Genomic DNA, 12500 nt, shown 5'->3' with positions numbered 1-12500 from the left:
TGTGTGGTGTGTGTACGTGGCGTGCTCCTGTGCGTGCGTGCTGTGCGTGCGTGCGTCGTTGTGTGTGTGTGCGTGCGTGCCGTGCGTGGGTGGGTGTGTGGGTGTTTGTGTGTCGCGGTCGTGGTGGAGTGTGGTATGTGTAGTGTGTGTGCGATTGAGTCTGTGTGGGTGTACGTACTTACATACATACATACGTACACTTTTATTGAATTAGACTTGCTCGCGCTAGCTCTAAATCGCTGCTTTTGTCCTCATCCTGTTCGTCGAGGAGGATCACCAGTGTCACCTAAGGGCATTAGTCAAGAAAAATAGAGATAATAAGTCAGAAATAATCGTAATTTTCTCTGTGGGTTTAACTCGGAATTTTATTTTCCTTAACGTTATCTTAATTCAAGCCAATATTTTATCATAAAAAGTTCAACTTAATCAGGCACAAGATTATCAGAATCTACTTTAATTATTTCTATCTTCCATTAAGAGGAAGATTCAGGTTAAGGATAAACTTTATAATTTGCTCTAAACCCTCAATTAATGATCATTACCTTATGATCAACTTTATATTTCAAATGAAATGCCAGATGCTCATAAGTTAATTCATATTCAAGCTTTAATCCATCATATCATAATCCGCCTTAATCAAACGTTAATCTCAATCAAATAAAAGACAAATTACTTTGCTGTTCTGATAATCTTCCATCTATCATTTCTACTTTTAGCAATCCAACATGCTTTAGATTTGTCAAATTGAATCATTCAACAAAATTTAAGTAATCGGATATGAATTTGATGTTCTAAATAATCTTAACAATGGCCACATACTTGTACACAGTTCAGTACTACCTTAGCTTTATCACGTCAAAAACATCAGCAAGGATTCAACAGGAGTGTGGGAAATACCAAGCACAAGTTATGCATGTATTGTCTCAGGAGAAATCCCGCGCCCTCTGGCAAACAAAAAACAGAGTATAAACACATTACTGATTGGAGAAAATTATTCCTATGTTTTAAGTAACAAACAAAATCAATACGCCTTTTAGGTAGATACCCGCAAGAAGATATTATTTAAGAAATAAGACAGAGGGACCTGAAACTTTATTACTGATGATGAATCATTTCAGTAAAACACAGCGATGTCCAAATCGAGGAAAACAGCAATCGTAGGATACATAGATACAACCCCTATAACAATATTAGAAAATAGACTTAAACTATTGATAACAACTATTTCTATAAGAGACGTTACTTTAATTTGTTAATGCAAATGTACAAAAGAAACGAGTATAATCATCAAATCTTCATATATTAATTTTATATCCCTTTGAGATCATCATATATGAAAAAAATGGTTCTGGCCCTACTGAAAAAAAGATTTCTGATTACTACTACAATGAAGGTATACCGGAAATGACGATATGGAATGCTGGTAATTTACACAGTGTAGTCGTTAGCTCTCTCTCTTATCCCTCTCGCTCTATTCTCTCGATCTCGCGCTATCTCTCTCTCTCTCTCTTCTCTCTCGTCTCTCTCTCTCTCGCTATCTCTCTCGACTCCTCGCCTCGCGCACTCTCTATCGCTACCCCACTCCCTAATTCGCTCTCTCTCTCTCTCTCTCTCTCCTTCTCTCGCTCTCTCTCTCTCTCTCTCCTCTCTATCCCCCCCCCCCTCTTCTCTCTCTCTCTCTCCTCTCCCTCTCTCTCTCTCTCTTCTCTCTCTCTCTCTCTCTCTCTCTATCTCTATCCCCCCCCCATCCTTCGCTCTCTTCTCTCTCTCCTCTCTCTCTATCTCTCTCTCTCTCGCTCTCTCTCTCTTCTCTCTCTCTATATATATATATATATAGATATATATATCATATAGTATATATATATACATATATGTGGGTGTGTGGTGTGTGTGTGTGTGTGGTGGGTGTGTGGTGTGTGTGTGTATGTATATATAGGATATATATCTATAGGTGCCTAACAAACAATTAATTACATAACATAAATTTATTATATATAATTTATATATTATATATATCTATAGAATTATATTATTATATATATACATATATATATATATATTATATAATAATATATACATATATATATATGTATATTATATGGCCATATATATATATATATAGATATTAATATATAGATCATATATATATTATATATATAATATATATAAATATATAAAATATAAGATATTTTAAAAAAATCTATATATATATATAATGTTATACATATATACATATATATATTTTTTTTTTATATAATATATGTATCATATATATTATATATTATATATATATATATATATATATTGTTAAAATAAATAGATAATAAAATAAATAAATAAATGAATAAATAAATAGATAATAAAAATGAAATAAAATATATATAATATATATAAATATATATAGACGTATATATTATTATATATAAATATATATATATAGATATGGTGTGTGGGGGTGTGTGTGCTGTGTGTGTGTGTGTTGTTGTGTGTGTGTTGTGTGTGTAAATATCTGTCTGTCTACCTCTCTCTCTCCCTTTATCTTTCTATCTATCTATATGTCGATCTATCTATTATCTCGTTATAATCGATCACACACACACACAAGACACACACACGCACAAACACACACACACACACACCACACACACCACACACACAAACACCACACAAGTATATTTAGTATATATATACACACATATATACATATATATATATTATATAGGTATAGATATAGATATTATAGTTATATATATATATATATAATACTAAATATATATATATTATGATATATATAATATATATCTGTCCCAATTTTACAAATGTTTATCTACATATGCTTCATCTTCACATTCTGACCCCCCCCCACTCCGCCCGGCTCACAGAGAAGAGAAAAGGACCATAGTGGACGGGGGCCGTTATTCCCGACCATATCGACACCACTATTTGCATTTCTCTCAAGGAATCACCGCGAGACGCTCCGGCCTGGGGGTCGAGTGCCTTCGGCCTCCCCCTCTCGGAGCCAAAGGACCGCGTCCTGGTGTCTCCTCCTTGCATTCCTCTGTATAATTTGTTATGCTCCCTGGGCACCGCTGTTTGCTCCCGAAAGCGCACTTTTGCTTGTTTTTGCCAATTAAGAGGCGGAGGGGATTTTTTTGTCGGAGGGGTCAGGGAGATGGAACAGGGAAATTATTGTTGTGAGAGGGTGAGAAAGGATAAGAGGAGAGAGAGAGGGAGAGGGAGAGGAGGAGAGGGAAGATGGGAACGAGAGAGAGAGAGAGAAAGAGAGAGAGAGAGAAAGAGAAAGAGAGAAAGAAAGAGAGAGAAAGTTACCGTGACAGATGAGGTAGATAGATGTAGATAGATAAATAGATTAAATAGATAGATATAGCTCAGGTCAGATAGATAGATAGATAGATAGATAGATAAAAGAGAGATACACCAGAAGGCCAAGATACATGAACAGAAAAACAAAAACACGAAAAGCAAAAACAGAGAAAGACATCCAGGGAATTCTTCTTATCGGTATTGTTAGTCTTCCATTTTTTTCTCTCTCTCTTCCCCATTCTTTCCTCTTTCTTTTCTTTCTTCCTTGCACTATGTATTTCCCCTTTCCCCTACGAACACCGAAACGGCAAACCATACCAAGAATAGAGAGAGAAAAATGGAGAATTCATCGTTAAAAAAATCTTATCTGACATCGCCCGAAAAAGCAGTTTGTGTAGAATGCGGATTTCAGAGCGGGAGTGAAGTCGCAGAATTTTTGTAATCACTTTATACCGAATTCGATTTATATTCCTTTTGGCCTCTTTCTCTGTGCAATATATGTGTTTAGACACAACCACACACAAAATATTGTATCTATGTTATGTACTCTTTCACACACACAGGACACACACACCACACACACACACACACACACCACACACACACACGATAGTTATGTACTCCTCCTATCACCACAGGCACACACACACACACACACACAAAACTGTACGTATATATGTATATTCAGATATATATGTGTGTATGAATGTATGTATGTGGTAGTGAGGTATGTATGTAGTAGTATGTAGTATGTATGGTGTATGTTATATATGTATGTATGCATGAGTATGTATGATGTTGTAGGTATGTATGATGTATGTATGTAGTATGTATGGATGTTGTATGTATGTATGTATGTGTGTATGTATGCATTTATGTACGTATGTATTTTATCGACTGCATGTATTGAAAAGTACGAGGCAAACTTGTACTCCTCCTAGTTTTGAGATAATAATATTGATCAGTAAAAAAAAAAAAAAAAAAAAAAAAAAAAAACTAGAGGCGTAACACATCCATACGATTCGTTACGCTCGTTCCGTGTTACAAGGGCATGGAATGGGCACTATGTTCGTACCCCTGAAGTACATAAAAAATAATAATGAATTCAGTTTCTCATCGGCTCCCTGCCTCAAGTACATTCTTTCAAGTAGTGCACCTTCAGGAGACATTTGTATATCTATCTGTCTGAAAGCCAACCCTCTCTAACATTCCTCCCGCTACGTATGCAAATTTGTCAGAGCATTGCCACAGAGATGCACGTCATGGCGGGTTAAGTTATTCTTAAAGATATTTTTCGTTTTTCTTCTCCTGTATTTTCGTTTCCTGGCCTGTTTGTTATTGTTGTTATTGTTACTGATACTCAGGGTTAGCACTGTTATGATTTTTTATTATCATCAGCATAATAGTGATACTAATGTTATTTTTATTGTTGTAATTATCTTCACTAACATTATGTGGTGAGTGATGTGTTGTGTTGGATGATGGGAGTATTTATCAGTTATTTAATCTTAGTATTATTATTATAGATTATCTATATTATATTATTAATTTATTATTACTATCTATATGATTACTTACTATTATTATTATTATTATATTATTATCTACATAGTATTAGTAGTAGTAGTATTAAGAGTTATTATTATTATATTATGATTATTAATATATTATTACTAATATTAGTATTTATTAGTGTTATAGGATATTATTAGTATAGAGTAATAATATTTATATTATTATTATTATCTTTAGTAGTATTATATTAGTATTATATATATTAGATTATTATTATTATGATTATTATTATATTATTATATATTCGTATCATTGTGATTATTATCATTAGCATGTTAGCATCAATGTTATGATATTATCATATGATTTTATTATATTATTATTATCATTATTATTATTAATATTATTATTACTGTTATTATTTATTAATATTATTAATAAAAAAATAATGATAATGATAATAATAATAATAATAATAATAATAATAATAATAATAGTAATAATAATGATAATTATTACTATTGTTATTGTTATCATTGTTATCACTGATATTACTATTATCATCAGTATTTTTATTGTCATTATAATAACAATGATAATAATAATAATGACAATAATAACGAGGATGATTGAAATATGAAGAAATGGAAAAATGGGATAATATGATAATAATTATCGTTATTGTTACTGTCATTAAATATTATTATCATTGTTATTATTATCATAATAATCATTATCATTATCATTATCATTATTGGTATCATTATTATTATTATTATTATTATTATTATTGTTATTATTAATTATTATTATTATTATTATTATTATTATTATTGAACTAGTTTCACAGTTGATGTTACTGGTATTTTTCTCTTGTCTTTATTTTTGAGACTCTTCACGGGGCACTGCCTGTGTCCTAAGTGTCGAGGATTCTTCTTAATATTCCAGCTGAGCTGAGTAACACACTTTTTTGTATTAGGCCAGGATGTATTCTGTCGCACCCAATTCTTTTTAGATATTCATCCAGCTTTGGTGGCATAGCTCCTAATGCTCCTATCACTATTGGTATTACTTTTCCTTTCATCTTCCAACATCTTGCCATTTGGAACTTAAGATCTTGATATTTTTCTATTTTTTTCGTTCTTTTTCTATTATTCTGGAATCGTATGGTACCGCTATGTCTATTATGTCAAATTCTTCTTTGTCTTTTCTTATTATTACTATGTCTGGTCTTCGAGCTTGGACCTCTTGGTCTGTTTGTATGTATTGGTCCCATAGTAATTTTGTGTTTTCATCTTCTACTACTGCCTGTGGCTCGTGCTTGTACCATACGTCTGCTGTACTAGGGAGTTTGTGGTGTTTGCAAAGTGCCCAGTGGACTGCTGTGGCTACTTTGTCGTGCCTCCTTTTATACTCCTTCTGTGCCAATTTGGAGCATTCACTGGTGATGTGATTTATGGTCTCATCCTTTTGGCCGCACATTCTGCACTTTGTATTTCCCCCTCTACCTTCTATTCTTGCTCTTATTACTCTGGTTCTTCTTCTTCTTCTTCTTCTTCTTCTTCTTCTTCTTCTTATTATTATTATTATTATTATTATTATTATTATTATTATTACTACTACTATTATTATTATTATTATTATTATTATTATTATTATTATTATTATCATTATTATTATTATTATTACTATTATCTTATTATTATTATTATTATTATTATTATTATTATTGTTATTATTATCATTATTATTATCATTATTATTATTATTATTATCATTGTTATTATTATTTTTTTTATTATTATTATTTTTTTGTAAGTGCCTTGTCCTACAAGGGCGTTGGCGATCATGGATTTCCATGATTTTCTTGGCAGTTTAGAGCGGTGGTTTGCCGTTGCCTTCCGCCCGGTGTTTTTATCGTGTCACCATCTCTATTTACCCGGTTCTGGGACCGGCACCGACTTAGGCTGGCTTGCCCAAGGGAACAACGCACCGGCCGGTGACTCGAACCCTCGAACTCAGATTGCCGTCGTGACAGTCTCTAGTCCGATGCTCTAACCACTCGGCCACCGCGGCCTATTATTATTATTATTATTATTATTATTATTATTATTATTATTATTATTATTATTATTATTATTATTATTATTATCATTATTGTTATTATTATCATTATTATCTTTATTGTTATTATTGTTGTTATTGTTATTATTATTATTATTACTTATATTACTGTTATCATTAATATTATTATTATTATCATTATAATAACAATGAAACAATAATAACGATGATGATGAAAATGAAGAAAATTATAATATGGTGATAATGATGATAATAATTACCATTATTAACATTGTTTTATTATTATTATTATTATTATTATTATTATTATTATGATTATTATTATGATTATGATTATTATCATTAGTAGTAGTAGCAGTAGTATCATCAATGTTATTGTTATTATTGTTATTGTAATTATTATTATTATTATTATTATCATTATTATTATTATAATCATTACTGATTAGTATTACTAGTATTTTTATTATTTTATTATTTATCTATTTTTTTTATCATTATCATCATTATTACTACTGATATTTTTGTTATTATAGTCATTATTGTTATTACTATTTTATTGTCATTATCTTTATTATGATTTTATATTATTATCACCATCATTATCATTATCAACATCGTCCTCATCATCCCTATCATCATTATCATTCTCTTTCTCCTCATTATTATTATCATCATTATTATAACGTTGTTACTGCTGCTGCTACTGTTGTATTATTTTTGTTTTCTCTGCCGTGGTTTCTAAAATCCCTTTTTGCCGTTTTCTAGGACCAAAAATCTTCCTGCTATTACGTCATAATGGACAGCATTCCTCTCCATTATTCCCCCTCTGTCTGGATTATTGTATTTTCACGATACTTCTGCTTCATTTATTAGTTTCATCTCTTCCTTTTTAATAATTTCCATTCACACATTTCCAATAATTCCTTGCTACGATCTCCAAACAAGTTTATAACCATTTTCATTTTATTATTTGTACAATACTATCATATATATATATATATATATATATATATATATATATATATATATATTATATACATGATATATATATTTATTTATTTATTTATTTTTTATTTTTTATATGAATGTGACCCGTGCAGCCACCATTGCCATCTTACCGAGCATTCCATTTTTTCTCCCAATCCTTCTTAGCAAGCTACTGTTGGGATCGATTCTCTTCCTAATAGATTCGCTTTTGGCGGGAATTCATCATAATAGCATATCGATAAGCTATTAGTAAACTGTTCTTGAATTTAGGAAAACTTGCACCCAAGTGACGAAAGGAAAGCAATTTATAAATTCAGTAAAAATCCATATAAAAATAAAAAAACCCACACCCAGGAAAGTACAGTTTGTGCTTTTGGAGTTCGATGAATCTGATCATTGTTTTCTAGGAGAGCACACACACACACCACACACACACACACACACACACACACACAAACACTAACACACACCACACACACCCCACACACACACACATACACACACCACACAACCACACACACCACACACACACACACAACACACATATATATATATATATATATATATATATATATATATATAGAGAGAGAGAGAGAAAAGAGAGAGAGAGATAAATAAATAAATATAAAAATTAAACCCACACACACACACTCTCTCTCTCTCTCTCTCTCTCTCACACACACACACACACACACACACAAAACACACACACACACACCCCACACACACACAACACACAATATATATATATATATATATATATATAATTTTTATATATATATATAATATATATATAAACACACACACACACACACACACACACCCCAAAACACACAAACATATATATATTATATATATATATATATATATATATATATATATATATATATATATATATAATATAGTATATGTATATATGCATACGGGACCATCAATTGCCTGACTGTCAACCATATTACCGTGTTCATAATCATTACATTCTTCACAGGTTTCACCCTTATCTATCCCGGATAGTTATGGAATAGCACATCTGTCACGCGTAAGAATAGTACTATCTCATCAGTTTCTGTGAAGGACTTTTGATCATCAGTGCCTGGATTTCATTTATTACGGTTCATGGCTTATGGTTGTGGTTTATGTTTCTGGTGATATAGTTCATATATCAAGGCACAGTGCTTAGTGGTTCGGGATCTGGGATAATGGTTCGTAGTTCATGTAACTTGTCTGTGGTTCTGGTACACTAGTTAGCAGTTATGGTGCGGTTCATGCTTTTGTTGTAACAACTAGTGGTTCTGGCACAATAGTTCATGCATCTGGCACAATCATTCATGCATCTGGCACAATTGTTCATGCATCTGGCACAACAGTTCATGCATCTGGCACAATAGCTCATGTTGTCTGGCACAACAGTTCACTCTGTCCGGCACAATCGTTCATGCATGTGGCACAACAGTTCATGCATCTGGCACAGTAGTTCTGGTACAAGGAAATGGAGACAGTCTGAATAAGGGGAGAGGAAGTTCCGTGTATGATTCATGCACCAATTAGTTCATGACGAATGTGCCTTAAAGCAGACCCATCATTTCTCCATCACAGAGAGCAAGCACACGCAGCCCCGATACATCACGTTCATGCAAGGAAAGCTCACACGCTGAAGTACCTTTTGCATGACAGATGTGCATGAGCGTCGAGTGCGAAGTGAAATGCATGTGTTTGAGTGCGTTGCTCTCCGCTTCGTTGTTCATGGCGAAAGGTGAATTCAGGTGGGAATTAATTGATTAATTAGCGGGTTTGGTCATGCGATTTGTCACGGTGTTTATAATGAATGTATGGCCGTTAATGATGACGAGCGAAGCAACCGTAATGATGATAATGATGATGATTATGATAATATTTTGATAAGAATGATACCTACAATAACAGAGAAAAGCGTTAGTGCTATGAACGTTACTGACAATACATAAAATGATAATGATAACAACGTTGAGAAATGATATCATTGATTATGATGATGTCAGGGCGAAAATGGTGATAATAAGAATGACGATGATAATAAAGAAATACCGAGAGATGATCATAATTCTTATTAAAAAATCCTATATAAGTAGAGCTTTCATTATAGATACTGGCAGCGGACAAAGACATCCAACTATATATATATATATATATATATATATATATATATATATATATATATATATATATATATATATATATATATATTTGAGTGAAAGGATGCTGTATTCATGGAATGACATTTCCCGCGACAGGGTCTGAGAAGATTTACATTTTATCTCCCACTTTCATGTGTCCTTGTGCATAAAAGAAAGGAGAAAGCTGTGTATTTTTACCGAGACAAGAAAAACTCATTCGATGCCATTGGTAACGTTCTTGAGATATATCCATGATCAGCATCTGTGAAGCATTATAAATGTCAGAGTGACTAGGGTATAGAGATATTGAAAAAAGGAAGAAAAAAACAGTGTTGTCAGTACAGAGAAAGGGACAGAGGAAATACTGATACGGCAAAAATAAAAGCAAACAATCGAATTGGTTATCGATCTGTAAATGAAGAAAATAAAAAAATAAAAAAATAAACAGAGAAAAAATAAAATGAAAAATTTCCTTTTTAACAACGAGCGTCTGAACGTAAAATCAAGTAGAAAAATTAATAAATATAAGTAAAACAGAGAAAACAATACAACACAAAAACAAGAAAAAAGTATACAAAAACAACAACAACAACACAAACAGGTTATAACAAAACAACGAATCACCAAGGCAACAACACCAACCCAAGATTCCCCAAGAAACACACTAAGTCTCCGACCCGATAACCTCTCTCGCATTATAAAACCCCAGAAAATAACGTAGCCTCTTTACGTCGCGCACAGAAAGTTCAAGGCTGGCAGACGTCCCTCCCAGTCCTCGCCGCGTGCACGCCCAGGGAACAACACGGGGTATTTAAGACGGTCCTCAGGCCAAAGCTGCTTAGGCTCGGCCTGAGAAGATCTCGGGTTTCTTGAGAGCCGCGGCGATGCGAGATGCGATGCTCTAATTTCCGCGCGACGAAAGTGGGCCGGAAGCTCGGCTCCTCCGGTTCGGTAGTTTTTGTTAAGGGCATTATATGTAGACGTGCGTACAGGCTTGTGCACACAAGCATACACGTTAATACACCAAAATGAAAATAAACACACACAGACACATTCGTTTTTATGTATTGTATATATATACACACATATTGTATTTATACATATAAATACACACACACACACACACACACACACACACACACACACACACACACACACACACACACACACACACACACACACACACACACACACACACACACACACACACAACACCACACACACACACACACAAAAACACACACACACACACACACACACACACACACACACACACACACACCACACACACACACACAACCACACACACACGCATGCACAAACATATATTCATATATATGTATATATGTAAAGAATTTTATGACAATAAAAATGTTGAATGTAATAATGCAAACCTTGAATGACCGAGTTGTTCAGCTTTTTTCTGAAACGAAGCCCAATTCGAAGGCGGGAATTTCCAATATACCAGGTAAAGATAAACCTGTTTACACGATAGAGAATTGTAATGCGATTTCCCTAATGATTTGTCGACATAATTGCGAAACCTTTTCGAAAACGTTTTTGGTGTTTAAGCCCTTTGAGATTATTGTACAAAATCACATGGAGAAAAAATGGTGAACGATCTCAGGAAAATGATGAGCTATTATCAAAATCATTTTTTTTCTTTCCTTTTTCAATCCTCTCAGCTTACCACCCAGGCGAGCGAAAATTAATGATGTTTGACGGAAATATCGCGGTGATTTTTCGATTCATTGTTTGGGCGTCAGTGATTTAGTATTTACCACAAGGTATAATGATGATATTGATTCAGGGAATCCATCTTTAATTTCGCTTCTATGAGTTTCAATAAACACACACACACACACATGAACACACACACACACACACACACACACACACACACACACACACACACACACACACACACACACACACACACACACACACACACACACAAACACATGAATTTTCAACCAGCAAAGTACATGCAAAAATAAAAATTCATATTTCCGATACTCTCCACAGAATTATACAGGAACACAAGTAACAGCACAGTTAAACAAGCGTCGAAAATTTTATTGCCCCTTTTTCAGATAAGTGGTTTTCATTACCGTAGCCACACGGCCGATTAAATTCTGGTAATTGCTAATTCAAGGTGCGCGTAGCCAGGGCGGGAGCTGCCATAGCCCGGGTCTGATGGGGAGGCGCTAGGCTCTGAAGAAAGCTTTTTTTGGTCCGTTTTCATTTGATCTCTTTGTCTGTTTGATTTGGTTTTTGCTTTTGTTGAGCGGCACTTGAAATAATAATGATAATAATAATGATGATGATGATGATGATGATCATGATGATGATGATGATGATGATGATGATGATGATGATGATGATGATGATGATGATGATGATGATGATGATGATGCTATGATGATGATGATG

This window comes from Penaeus monodon, chromosome 2, assembly GCF_015228065.2.
Source record: "Penaeus monodon isolate SGIC_2016 chromosome 2, NSTDA_Pmon_1, whole genome shotgun sequence".
NCBI lineage: Eukaryota > Metazoa > Arthropoda > Malacostraca > Decapoda > Penaeidae > Penaeus > Penaeus monodon.
This window is presented reverse-complemented; position numbering follows the sequence as displayed.